The sequence below is a fragment of the Silene latifolia genome, chromosome X, assembly GCF_048544455.1.
Source record: "Silene latifolia isolate original U9 population chromosome X, ASM4854445v1, whole genome shotgun sequence".
Classification (NCBI taxonomy): Eukaryota; Viridiplantae; Streptophyta; class Magnoliopsida; order Caryophyllales; family Caryophyllaceae; genus Silene; species Silene latifolia.
The window spans coordinates 116,862,497-116,876,539 of NC_133537.1; the positions used below are offsets into that span (position 1 = coordinate 116,862,497).

Below are 14,043 nucleotides of genomic sequence, written 5' to 3' on the forward strand. Positions count from 1 at the left end.
GGGAGTTTGCTCGGCCAATCGCGGTAGTTGTCTTGCATTTTCTTTATAATGGTGACAAGAGTTTTGTTCGCTGCCTCCACCGCTCCGTTAGTTTGGGGACGGTAGGGGGATGATCGATGTCGTTTGATCTTGTACTTGTCCAGCAAAGCTTGAGTTTCCGCCCGGAAGTGAGAGCCTTGATCGCTGATGATTTCATGGGGTACCCCATATCGGCAGATGATGTTGTTTTGAATGAACTTGGCCACTTGCTTGGCGGTCAAGACTGTATATGACTGTGCTTCCACCCATTTGGTGAAGTAGTCGATGGCGACGAGGACCACGCAATGCCCCTTGGTGCCTATCGGGTTGACTTTCCCGATGATGTCGATGCCCCAGGTTGAGAAAGGCCAGGGTGACGTCATGGTGTACAAAAGGGATGGTGGTATGTGTTGTATGTTGGTGAAGATTTGGCAATTGTGGCAATGTTTGACGTAGTTACGGCAATCAGCTTCCATGGTGGTCCAGTAGTAACCTAGCCGCATGATTTTCCGTGTAAGCACCATTGCACTCATGTGAGGGCCACACTCTCCGTCGTGAACCTCTCCCATGACTTTCTTGGCTTTGTGATGGTCGATGCAAAGGAGGAGAATTCCTTGGGGTGTTCTTTTGTAGAGTTGGTTTTGGTTTATCACGAATTGTGATGCAAGTAAACGGGTGGCTCTTTGTCCTCTTTGATCAGAGTTGGGAGGGAATTCGTTTTTGGTTTTATAATTGAGGATGGCTTGGTACCAAGGTTCATCATGGCTTTCCTCGTCGTTGATAATGGCACAAATGTGAGCTGGCCCGCTTCGTCTTTCGACACATAGGGGCATTGATGTCATGTCGTCAGGTATGTTGACGAGCGCGGCAAGTTTTGCCAGGGCATCAGCAAATTGATTTTCCTCTCGTGGCAAGTGGAAGTAGTCGACTTGGTCGAAGAATTCGGCCTCTTGATTGATCTTTTCTCGGTAGGGAGCTAAGCTGTCATATCGGATTTTCCATGATCCGGACACCTGATTGATGATGAGCGAGAAATCGCCGTGGACCCTCAATCTCTTGATGCCAAGTGTGATGGCTGCTTGTAGGCCGATGAGACATGCTTCATATTCAGCGGCATTGTTGGTGACGGCGAAGTCTAGCTTGACCGAGATCGAAACATGTTCTCCCTCTGGTGATATTAGAAGGATTCCTACCCCGAAGCCTCTCAGATTAGATGCACCATCAAAGTATAGGTCCCATGCGTCGGAGTTGGCACGAAGGATGTCTTCGTCAGGAAGTGACCACGTGTCGGTCGTTGGGTCCTCGCTGATTGGATTTTCTGCCAGGAAGTCGGCAACTGCTCTTCCCTTGATAACCTTGAGGGGTACAAACTTGAGGTCAAACTCGGACAGCATCAGTGTCCATCTAGACAGCCTTCCGTTTAGTACGGGTTTTTCGAAGATGTATTTAACCGGGTCCATCTTGGAGTAGATGTGGACCGTGTAGCTGAGCATGTAATGCCGCAGCTTCTTTGTTGACCATACTAGGGCAAGGCATGTCTTTTCCAGTTGGGTATACATCGTCTCGTACTCAATGAACTTTTTGCTGATGTAGTAGATGGCTCGCTCTTCGTTGCCAACTGTTTGTGCTAGCATTGCTCCCATGGCTGTGTTGGTAATAGTCAGGTATAGGGATAGAGGAATCCCCGGTTGAGGTGGCATGAGGACAGGAGGTTTGGATAGGATTTCCTTTATCCTATCGAAGGCTTTCTGACAGTCGTCGTCCCAATCGGTGTGATCGGAGGCACGAAGCTTTTTGAATATTGGATCACAAATCATAGTGAGCTTGGCAATGAAGCGGCTGATGTATTGGACCTGACCGAGAAATCCCCGAATCTCCTTCTCGTTCCTAGGCCGAGGCATTTGTTGAAGGGCTTTGATTTTGGTTGGATCAATCTCAATGCCTCTCTTGCTGACGACATGTCCCAAGAGTTTTCCGGAGATGACCCCGAACGCACACTTATGAGGATTTAGTCTCATGTTGTATTTCCGCAGACGAGCGAAGAATTTCCGGAGGGCGCTGATGTGGCCGTCCCGTTCTTTTGATTTGATAATCATGTCATCGACATACACCTCTACCTCCTTGTGCATCATATCATGTAGGAGAGTGGTAGCGGTTCTCTGATAGGTTGCTCCGGCGTTGATGAGGCCGAAAGGCATAACCGTGTAGCAATTTGTACCCCACTGTATAGTGAACGCAGTCTTGTGCATGTCTTCCTCAGCCATTTTAATCTGGTTGTACCCAACATACCCGTCCATGAATGATAGGAGAGCATGTTCGGCAGTATTGTCCACCAGAATGTCAACATGTGGCAAAGGGAAGTCGTCTTTTGGACTCGCCTTGTTCAGATCCCTGAAGTCGACGCAAACTCGAATTCTTCCGTCTTTCTTTGGTACGAGCACAATATTGGCCACCCAATCCGAGTATTCAGACACTTTGATGAACCCAGCCTTGAACTGTTTGTCTACTTCTTCTTTGATTTTTAGGGCCCACTCAGGACGCATCCGGCGTAGCTTCTGTTTCACAGGTTAGCCCCAGGTTTAATGGGTATCCGGTGCTCTGCAATTTCCCTGTCAATCCCATGCATGTCTTTGTAAGACCAGGCGAACACGTCCTTGTATTCGTGGAGGAGGTCAATGAACTGTTGTCTTTCCGAGGGGTCCAGGGTTGTCCCTATCCTAGGTTCTTGAGGTGTATTGTCGGTTCCTACGTTAATAGGCTCGGTTTCCTCAATGATGGGGTTCTGGTTTCCCGTTTGTCATGTTCTTTGGCTAAGTGAGGTGGGTAGTCACTCAAGTCAAATTACTCATAGTCATTCAGAATTGCATTGCAGTTAAAATGAGACGAATCATAAGCAAACTTAGCGTTCATTAAGTTGACACGAGCGAAAAGCTCGGAAAGGACAGACATCTCGTGATCAGTCAGAGGCGACACAACAGAGGAAGTGGCCCCTGGAACAGGCTCCAGGTTGTCACCTTTCATGGGAGTGGGGGTGACCCTAGTAGACTCAGCCTCTAATTCAGCCACGACTTTGTGATAAAACAGTGGGAAGGGGACCTTGACTGGGACATTAGGAGTGTTAGGAGCTATGACAGACTCTGACTCCGACTCAGACTCAGACTCAGATCCTTCTTCACTTCCCTCCTTGAACATAGGGCCTTCTCCAGTTATTATCTTGAGAATGCGGCCCTGGCGATCGGTCCACTTGATGGTTTTCCTCCAGCCTTGGGTAACGTTCCCCGGGTCAGTATCGGAAATCAAGGCGGTTGGATCAAATTGATTGTCTTTCAAGGCGATGTTGATGATGTCCTCATAGTCGAGGTGTTTGACGTTATCCTCCCCAAAGAGGAGTGTGACGGCTTGTCCGTCAAGGCATGGTGACGGCTTGGACTCAGTTGATGCAGCTTCGATGTTGTCGGAGATAAAGTAGCAGTCCTGGAAGACTTCCACTCCCGGGTACCTAGCCTTCGCCACAGAGTCATAGATTGGTTTCGGAAAACCGTGGTAGAGCTCGGACTCTCCCTCGGGGATAAAGTATCCGTTGAGAGTTAGGTGGTAGGGACGGGGGATAACCCCGTGCTTCTTGCGTTTTCGGACTAGGAGGTTCATCTCCCGGATATCCTCGTCAGTAGGTTCGTACCCCAGCCCAAAGGGAATGTTGGGGACCTTAGCCTGTTTTAAGGGAGGCAATGGGTCCTTTAGTGGATTGAGCGGCAAACCCAGGAAGTAACCCTGACGCATCATAATACGGTTGACCGTAAGGTTGGTGAACGGGTCACAATCACAGGGCGTCAATTCATCAGTTATGGCATTTACGGCTTGGAAACCCCACATTACATTGTCGTCCTCCTCAATGGCTTGGGAGGCTATCCCCCTTCTCATAACTGCTTTGATTGGGGAAGCGGGAATCGTGATCGTTTTCCCGTTGAAGGGGACCCTGATCTTCTGGTGGAGAGTTGATGTGACCGCCTTGACGGCGTGAATCCAGGGACGCCCCAGGAGCATGTTGAAGGACGCGTCGATGTCGACCACTTGAAAACTGGTTTGTCTTTCTAATGGTCCGGTTGCGACGGTCAAAGTGACTAGCCCAGCGACCTTGTGACGAGTGCCATCGTAGGCGCGTACTCCTTGATTCGTTGGGACCAAATCAGATTCCTTGATACCCAGCCTGTGGGTAGTTTTGAGAGGAATGACATTCACGGCGGAACCGTCTTCCATGAGGACCATTGGTATATTTTTCTGGAGGCATTGTACGGTGATGTACAGGGCCAGGTTATGATTGGCTCCGAACGGAGGGATGTCCTCGTCGAAGAAGACAACCGGGTTGTTTAGATCAGGGGCGTCTCTCGTCATGTGCGCCACTATTTCTTCTGGGGAAGAGGTGGAGGGCACGGTTAATTTTCCCAAGGCCTGCAGCAAGGCCTGTCGAAGCTCAAAAGACGTTGCGATCAATTGCCAAATTGAGATTTCGGCTTTTGCTTTCCGGAGTCAAGCTGTTTGATTGAGTTCTCGGGGGCCTTTGGTTGAGTGTCCACCTCTGGGACGATTTGGTCATTCGTTGTTGGAACGACCGTTGGATTGTTCAGATTTTGATAGGGACGTCCGGACCGGGTGAGATGTCCGATTTCTTTCGTCCGCTTCTCCTTCCCTGGGAGGATGTAGACATCCTCAACATCATCCTTCCATATGCCGTTAATTTCGGAGTCTCGAGGATACCTTGGAGGGGTATTCCTCGGTGGGTAGTTCTTGTGGGGAATATTTTTGTGAGTGTGATTTTTATGGGGGTAGTTATTTTGAGGGTAGTTATTTTGAGGGTGATTATTTTGAGGGTGATTTTCGTGAGGTCTATGCCAGAATGGTCGGGGGAGCAATCCATCCTGAGGTGGGTAGTTTTGAATGCTTGGGGAATTCTCCCTTGGGCGCGGTGTTGGGGGATTGAAGATGAGTCGACGGTAGGCGTCGTCGAGTCGGGTGATTCTTTGAGAGAGGCTGGTTATGGCCTCTTCAACTTGCTGAAACATAGTGAGCATAGTGGCAGCACTAAACACAAACACTCCATCTGAAGGATCCTTTTCCAAAACATTCACCTCGTCGTCAATTGGCAGGATGAGGTGAGAGCAGTCTAGGGTCGGCTCAACGTCAGAGATGGCGTGAATTCCCAGAGGATTCGTCTTGTTATTCGGTTTAGTCGGTGGGGGCAGAGGCAAGTCTCCCTTCTCAATCATGTCTTGAATGGGGTGCTTGAGTTTGAAGCAATTTTCGGTATCATGCCCTTTTCCTCGGTGATATTGACAGTAGGCATTGGGGTTCCAGAATCGGGACTTCTTGGCGTCGGTCGGATCCGGGGTGGGTCCGATCGGTTGTAGCTTTCCCTGGTCCATGAGCCTTTTCAGGGCACTTGCATAAGTCGACCCTATGTTGGTGAACACTCTTTGGGGGCGCTCAGTTTTCTTAGCAGATGGTTCGACGAGGTTAACCTCATCAATCTTGTTTGTCTGACCGTAAGGGCGAATCCGGTTGAGGTGGATCCCTGGTAACCTCTGCCAGTGGTCTTGGCTGAGACACCCTTTCGGAGGTCGTCCTCAATACGCGTCCCCATAATCTGCAGATCTTGAAAAGTTTTGATATTCGATACCTCGTAGGTTGGCATAAACCGGGCGGAGATTGTTGACAAATTTTTCCACCGGAGTTGATTCACTCGGCCATCGACCAATTGAGTACTCACCCTCCTCCAACGGGTCAGGAACTCAGTGAACCCTTCCTTGTCGTTTTGGGTTAACACTTCGAGAGTACGGGTGTTGGCCTGGATTTCGACATTGTCGGCGTACTGTTTGGCAAACTCAACTACGATCTCATCCCAAGTAGTAAGGTTTTTCGGGTCCAAGGAGTAGTACCATTGGCGAGGAATCGGCTCCAAAGAGGATGGGAAGATCCGGGTAAAAAGCTCCTGTTTGACCCCCTTAATGGCCATGTAGTCCTTGAAAGCACGGTTATGGTTGAGTGGGTCCTCCACTCCCTTGAACTTAGGCACATCGGTCAGGGTGAAGTTGTCAGGTAACTGGTCCCCAACAGGTTCGAACCTTCGGTTGTTCTCAAGATGGATATTGTTACCCCGGGCTAGGAGCTGTTCTTCCAAGAGTTTCGATCTCTTATCGTTTCGTCGAGAGGTGGGGTATTATGTTCCCGTTTCATTGTTCTCCAGGGCGTCGATACGGGTCTCGACGCGATCCAGGGTGACCTTAAGAGCGGTAAGCAGGCTGGCTAGCTGATCAGTTGTGACATCTCTGTTGTTATCATTGTTGTTGTTGGACGAAGCTGAAGACGGCGCCATGGCTCTGAGGCAGAAAAACGGCTCACATTACAACTCAATCCGACACGGTTCCAAGACTGAATGCAGACAACACAAAGGATGAGACAAAGATCTGACTCGACAAGACGAGGCGACCGTGTGTGGTCCCTCGGTGCTGACTCGATTTATGACGTGACGGTGTTTGACCGAACCTTTGACACGAGTCCAACATGACGGCGTGACGCCATTAGACGGGTCTCGTGGTGAGACAACTCATAAGTAAAGACCCATAAGTACGTTTGCTTTGACTTGATAGACACGAGGCGGAATTGGAATGGTGGACTGAAGTTTTCGAAAATAGAAATTTTCAAAAAGATTCGTTTGTCGCTTTAATGGGTGGCTTCCGAAGATAGAGATCTCCGCAAGTCGATCAGTTGAAAGGGTTGCCTTAAGTTTATTTGCAAAAGGCGGTTTGAGATTGAGTCGGCTCGGAAAACAGTACATTGTTTCCCAAGACGGTTTTTTGAAATTCAAAATTGTATGTTTTGAAAATCGAGTTTGAAAGGTTTGAGGAGGTCTCGGGGACGGTGCATGGTCCTCGGGATTCTGAAAGTGTCTCGAGAAAAGGGCGTGTGCTTTTCTCAGGTTTTCAGAGAGCCATTGTCGACGCGAAACGGGTTAAAATCCGTGTCTAGATGCGGCGATTATAACGGCGTAAAAAGGTGATTTTAAATGGTTATACAAAACTGGGTTTGAAAATCGTCATTATGACGGCCTAAAAAGGCGTGTTGAAATGGTTATACAAAACCGGGTTTGAAAATTGTCGTTACGACGACCTAGAAAGGCGTGTTGAAATGGTTATACAAAACCGGGTTTGAAAATTGTCATTACGACGACCTAAAAAGGCGTGTTGAAATGGTTATACAAAACCGGGTTTGAAAATTGTTATTACGACGGCCTAAAAAGGCGTGTTGAAATGGTTATACAAAACCGGGTTTGAAAATTGTCATTACGACGGCCTAGAAAGGTGTGTTGAAATGGTTATACAAAACCGGGTTTGAAAATTGTCATTACGACGGCCTAAAAAGGCGTGCAACGGTCGGCGGAAGACCGAGGTTTGAAATGGCCATTATAACGGCGCGAAAAGGGTGTTTTTGAAAGTTTGAAAATGACACGGAAGGACTTATGATCAGACAGCACATAAGCACTCACAGTTTCATTATATTATGCATTATGCTGACACGGGTTTTGGCTTAAAAGGGTGGGTTACACACCAAGCAATCAAACCCCGATTTGCGAGAGGGATACCAATCCAAACAAAATGTGTAAGGAGGGTGCCCTAGCCTCGTGCTCAAAAGTGATGAAAGCTCTTTGACGAAACAGAAATGTGTAACGTCAATGGCATGCTTGACTCAATCGGGATTCGAAACGCGGGGATGAGAAAACTCACGCCGACGAAACGAGCCAATTGGTCGAAAAGGGTAGGTTGTGGGCCCGGACATGGAACCCGACCGTGACCGTAATATCAATTAATGCATTCCAACCAAGACCTCGTTCGAGTCTCACCATCTAGGGATCACAAAGACGTAAGTGTCCTAGTTTTCCCCAGCGGAGTCGCCAATCTGTGGACATAGCCACCTACAAGCCAGGCCAATCTGCGGACGTATAGCGGTCTTTTTGAAAGCCACGCTCGGCGGCGTAAAAATGCTTTCGACCGGATCGTTTTAGATCGGTCGGTTTCGTCTCGGTAAGGGTCTCGAAACGATTAGAGATGTTCGGAGTCGCCACCAAGCATTTGTGGGATGCCTGGAACCCGTTCGAATTCCACTTTATACCTCGGTCAAATCGAAACACAAAGCAGTGTTTGACATAGGTACTAAAGATAAGGAAATCGTCCCTCTTTAGCATCCTATCTCTAGAATGACTCTCGTACGCCCTGGATAAGGTCGTCCACTACCCAAAGTTTCTGAGTAAGAGGTGAAGGTACGTATTGGAAAGCCCTTTAATCAGACACCCAATCCCGCCCGCGTTTAGCGGCCTCTACTGATCGATCTTGGTTGGTTGAATGCAAAAGTTGATAAAACGGTTTAAATGAATGAATGCGCATCCAATGATTTAAACCTAACATGTGAGAGCTTTCTAAGTCGGTTAATTTAATCAAAGTATCAATTATAAGATGTCGAGTTGGATTAATGGTTGATTTGCATGCAAGACGGAAATTAAACATCCATTTACCGTATTAGGTTTAGGGTGCATAACATGATCCATTTGTCTTAGTAAGGCATTTTGCAAATATGGTTTTGGATAATCAAATAGTCATCTGATCCGTCCTATATCCGGGTTAACCGGAGTCGGGATCGCCCTAGACTAATTTGGAAGGGAACAGGCCCGCACTGCAGGACGGCTATATGAGGCGCGAGCGCCCGGCGGTGTAAGGGGCCTCCCTCTGGTTTTGAAAATGAAAAATGGAGAGCCTGTTTAGGCGCGGGTTAGCCCACGGTTTATGTGCCGTGTTCTGACCTTTTAGAAAACGTTATAAAACGTGTTGAAAATGGGTATTTGAACCCGATTTGATTTGAAGGGGTCGTTTAGACCGCATTTGTTGATTTGAAGAACTAGACTCGAATAATCATCATTATTTTGATAATATTCGGTGTCGGGTTCGTTTGACAAACTTGACATGAATAGTTTTGAAAATGATTATGGACTAATTGTTTTAAGTCCATTTGAATGTTATTAGTCGATACTCGTCATCGTACCCGGGTTAAAATCCGGCATGGTAGGTAGAACCAAGGATGACTTTGTGTTGGTGACTAATATGTTTGTTTGAAAATGTAAAGAAATGAAATAAAAGGCTTTAAAATACCTTCTAAATGTCATTAACCAAGTATTATCACCGAAACACGGATTTAACCGTCATGGTATGAGGAACCAAGGGTGAAAAATGTTTTATTGTTAAAACATGTGAAATAAAATAAAAAGGGTTCGAAAATACTTGAAATGGTGAAAACCGATTACAAATATGAAAAATGGATTAAGGGGAATAACGAGAACAAACACGGTTGATCTCTGGTCTGAATACCCCATTTAGGCGCGGGCTAGTTGGCGACCTAAGGGGCTTCTGCCTCAGACCAAAAATCAGTTTTGGCTCGTTTATTCCATGTTTTGGTTCATGTTATGCAAGTTTTAGCATGTTATAGTCATGAAACAAATGAAAACACAATAAAAGAGGGTTTTTACACCCTCATACTTACATGTTTGGTTATGGCGAGTGACCGACGTAAGTGTAATAACTCGTTTGATCGGAAAAAACTCGGTTTAAAACCGTTTTGGTAAGTAAAAAGAGTGTTTTAAAAGTTTAGTGATGGTGTAGTGGTCGAAATGGTCGGTCAAGTGGTTTAATGCACGATGACGGTACCAAACAATGTGTAAGGCTCGTGTTTACGATCGGTAGGTCGTAAATACGCGTCGGATTGTGACTTAAGAAGTCGAGTCGAAAATTTTAAGGGAGAAAAGAGGGGGCGGACACTCGCGTAACTCTCAAATGGGTGGCATTTGAGGGGTATTTATAGGAGAATGAGTGGTTGTGTGAGTTTTGAGCGACGTGGCCACTTGGGCTGCTCAAAGAGGCGCGAGCCACGTCGCGGTTCTTCGAGTTGTGTTGTCACTTTCACAACAAACGCAATCATGATTTGTTCTATCCTAGGTTTTGTAGTCACATGTTTGGTACTTGACCATTCATGAATCCGGGAAAACTTAAGGTAGAAGGTTTGAAATGTTTGTTTTTTATGGTTGACTCGGTTTGACTCGTTGTTGGAGTCGGGATTTGAGTTTTTGAGTCGGTTTTTGGTCCGGTGCCGGTTTTGACTCTAGTTAGTGTCATTGCGACCCCATCGTCGTGCATTAAACACTCCAGGTATTTTTGAAATGTTTTGAAATATTTTATTTTCGAAATCGTTTTAAGTTTTCCGACGTAAAGTTGTACACAAACTGTCGATCAAACGCCGCGATTCCAAAACATGTTGTAGTCCGATAATCATCGAGTGTTTGTTTGAGTCTCGGCAGATACTGGGTATCTACAAGGGCACCTGTGTCAGCAGTTTGGCGAATGGCACAGTGACCTGCAAGCTTCTCAGGATTTCGGCAAATTTGCCGAATTGTTGATTAGCTTTAGTACTCTTCAAACGCCTCGGGAAGGGAACCGTGATGGGTATCTCGAGTCCCTTGTTCCTCTCTTCCAACGTGTCAGCCGGATCAAGATCCAAATCCTTCGGACACTTCTTTCCTCTCGAACGAGGTCTTTCAGGTGATTTCTCACTCGATCGAGCACTAGCAGGCTCTCGATCAAGCTGTTCCTTATCCATACTACTCGATCGACCAAAAATCCCATTCGATCGAGCAGTTTTCACTCGATCGAGCAGAAATTTCACTCGATCGAGCAGTTCCTTTTTCATGTTCACTCGATCGAGTACTTTCTTCAGCATTTTTACTCGATCGACCCCCAGAAACTAGTCGATCGAGCACTTTCTTTGCCATCAACTCCTTTTCTTCGACAGAACACTGTTCATCAGCAATATTTTCCTTCCTCGGGTCTGATTTCAACACTTCCGATCCCTCATATGAACGACCGCTCCTCAAATTAATTAAATTTACCGTCTTATGTGGATTTTTGTCAGCTTGTGACGGTAAATGACCCGGTTTCCTTGTGGACTGGTTCGCGGCTAACTGAGCAACTTGAGTTTCAAGTGCCTTTATAGATGCATCTCTTTGTTGGTCGCTTAACTTCCACTGCTTTGTTAAAGACTGCAACATCGTCTTCAACTCACCTATCTCACTTACCCCACCAGAAGATGAGGCGCCTTGGTTAGGTGTAGGAAAGGAAGGAGGCTTCTGAAAGCCTTTTTGAGTCTTATGTGGAGGGACATATGACTGCTGCTGATGTGGAGGAGGGGTAGGATTGAGCACATTTTGACATGTCCACCTCAAATTGGGATGGACTGCCCCTTGGTTATTATAATATGAACCCCCTCCTTGCATGTATTGTTGAAAGGCAAGGACCTGTTCCTTCTCTATAAGACAGCCAACAGCAGTATGGCCGTCGTTGCTCCCACACCTTTCACATGTGACGGTCTCCCCTCTAGAAAGCATATGGACCGTCTGAGGCTCCCCAGCAGAATGCAGCTCCAACTTATCAAACCTAGCTTTCATGGCTTCCAGCTGAGCCACAACCTGCTTATCGACTGCATGAACTGTTCTAATACCATCCCTCGAGTTTCCATACTCAGCACAGTGGTTCGCCATCTCTTCAATAAGGGCCCATCCTTTATCATCGTTAGTGTTCTCTTGGAATCTTCCGTTAGATGACGCATCAAGCATGGCTCCGTGATCATCATATAGCCCATTGTAGAACTGGTTAGATAGAAACCACGGATCAAAACCATGGTGAGGAATAGACCTCACCAACTTCTTGAAACGGGACCACGCTTCATATAAATTTTCATCAGGTGCTTGCTTGAAACTTGTGATCTTTTCCCTCAGCTGATTGGTGCGCTGTGGAGGGAAATATCTCTTGTAAAAAGCAAGAGCAAAGGTCTCCCAGTTAGTAACCCCTGCGGCCGCGCGGTCCAAATCGATCACCACTCCTGGTGAGTCGATCAAAGAAAAAGGGAACAAAACCTCCTTAATCTTGTCTTGAGTTACCCCCTTTATGGCGGGGATAGTAGAACAGTAGTCCGTAAAGACCTCCATGTGCTTCCTCGGGACTTCACCTGCAACACCTCTATAGAGATTTCTCTCCACCAGATTTATATAGGAAGGACGGATGTCAAATGTATTCCCATCTTCAGTCTGGAGGTTGAAACCTGATACGTGCATATTCTATACACTTTATCTGTGGTTTTGGCACGTATTTCCATGCATAATTGATAGCTTAAGGCTACTATTTCTCCCGAAACAGTTTACTTTGCATTTTCTATGATTTATTGTAGGAATGCGTGGAAGTAGGCTAAATCAAGCCAAGTTCGTCCTCCGGAAGCAAGTTCAAGGAAGCCAAGAGGAAGGAGAGTTCATTCACTCACCTTGGGATGCGTGCAAGGAGTGAAGAGTTGATTGCAAGCAACAAGGAGCCATCGCACAAAGCATTTTGATCGATCGACTAAGCCTTTCATCGATCGACCACCGGAGCTCAGACGAGAAGCTCTTTACTGTTCGCATGTTGATCGATCGACCGTCTTGACGATCGATCGACCTGATTTCGAGCTGACGTTTAATTTTCCGTGTTAGACTTTTAAAAGCCCAACTTGTAATTAACTTTCAGTATCTTTTTATCAGTAGAACGCAGCAACTTTTAGGTTATGTTTTTTGATTCTGGAAAAAAACTGAGTTTTCAGATCTAGCTTGAGACGGAAACCTTTGATTCGAATGCTTTGTTCTTGATATTCAATTAGTAAGCCTTTTATGCAATTCTTCCTTTTTCTTATTTTTCCTTGTTAATTTAATTCTTGTTTCATCAATTAATTTCAATAATTGAATTTCTCTCCTTTGTTCTAGTTAGATTCCATTATGTTCAATTTGTTCTTTATTATTAATTTCGCAATTAGTGTAGTTATGATTATGCGTAGGTAATTCCTTTGATTGGGAATTAGGTGAGCCATGGTATGAAATTAGGATTGTTGTGTAGCATGAGTTCTTCCGTATTGGTCTTGTTATCTTTTGATAAATTCCTTTGCTAGATTGAAAGATTGGTAATTTGATTTATCGTTAGATTCAGAATTTCTCTTGAGTGAAAGCTTTGATAAATTCTAGGGAATTATTAGACCGTGAGGTTATTTGAGCTTTGATCGAAAGACTAGCTTATCTTCCCTGAGACCGTATTATAAGACCTCTGTTGCTTGACTGACCTGTTATTTGCCATGGCGAACCAAAGTTCCCGATCCTCTTTTTATCTTGCTAAGAATATTCATTTTTGCAATTAGCCTGTTAGTCAACCATTTTCGAAACCCCCAATTAATCGTTACTTTTATAGACTGAAAAATAGCAAACAAAATCAACCTTGTCTCTCTGTGGTTCGACCCTTACTATCACTAGCTATAGTTTTAGTTTGGAATTATAAATTTAATTTTGGTACTAAACGACGGTATCAAATTTTGGCGCCGTTGCCGGGGAGACGGTGTAATTCTGTTTGGTTTATTTTAGTTTATTTTCCTTGTCTCAAGGAACTTTTGTTCCTTGAGGCCGTTGCTTACCTTTGCTTCTAGTTTTGCTTTTGCACAGTTAGAAGACAGGTTTTTGAGAGGAAGACTTGAGTACTCTCATTTTGGAAGTTATGGCTACGATATATGATAATTTTCAGCCAAAGGAGCACCACCTTCCAAAGGGGCAACAGTTACCTACCCCTTCTACCGGTAAATTCGAGTTTCGTTCCTCTTATATTGATTTAGTGGAACGGAATCAGTTCGCGGGTCTACCAGATGAAGACCCCTTGAAACATATGGAAATTTTCACGGACTATTGCTGTTCAATACCTATACCGGAGGGGGTAACTCAAGATGAAGTAAAGGGGTTTATGTTCTTATACTCCTTGAAGGGCTCGGCGCGAGATTGGTATCGCTACCTCGATAGAGTAGCAGCTGGAGTCACTGATTGGACATCTTTAGCACTAGCCTTCTACAAGAAGTACTTCCCGCTTTCGAAGACTG

At 45.8% G+C, this 14,043-nt stretch overlaps 1 non-coding gene across 1 annotated transcript; it reads left to right on the forward strand.

Moving 5' to 3' along the window:
* The first annotated feature begins 11,780 nt into the window (after positions 1–11,780).
* Positions 11,781–11,886, forward strand: LOC141625495 (small nucleolar RNA R71). The gene has a single exon (XR_012535274.1). It is a non-coding gene; the product is annotated as a small nucleolar RNA R71 (small nucleolar RNA).
* Positions 11,887–14,043: the final 2,157 nt, after the last annotated feature.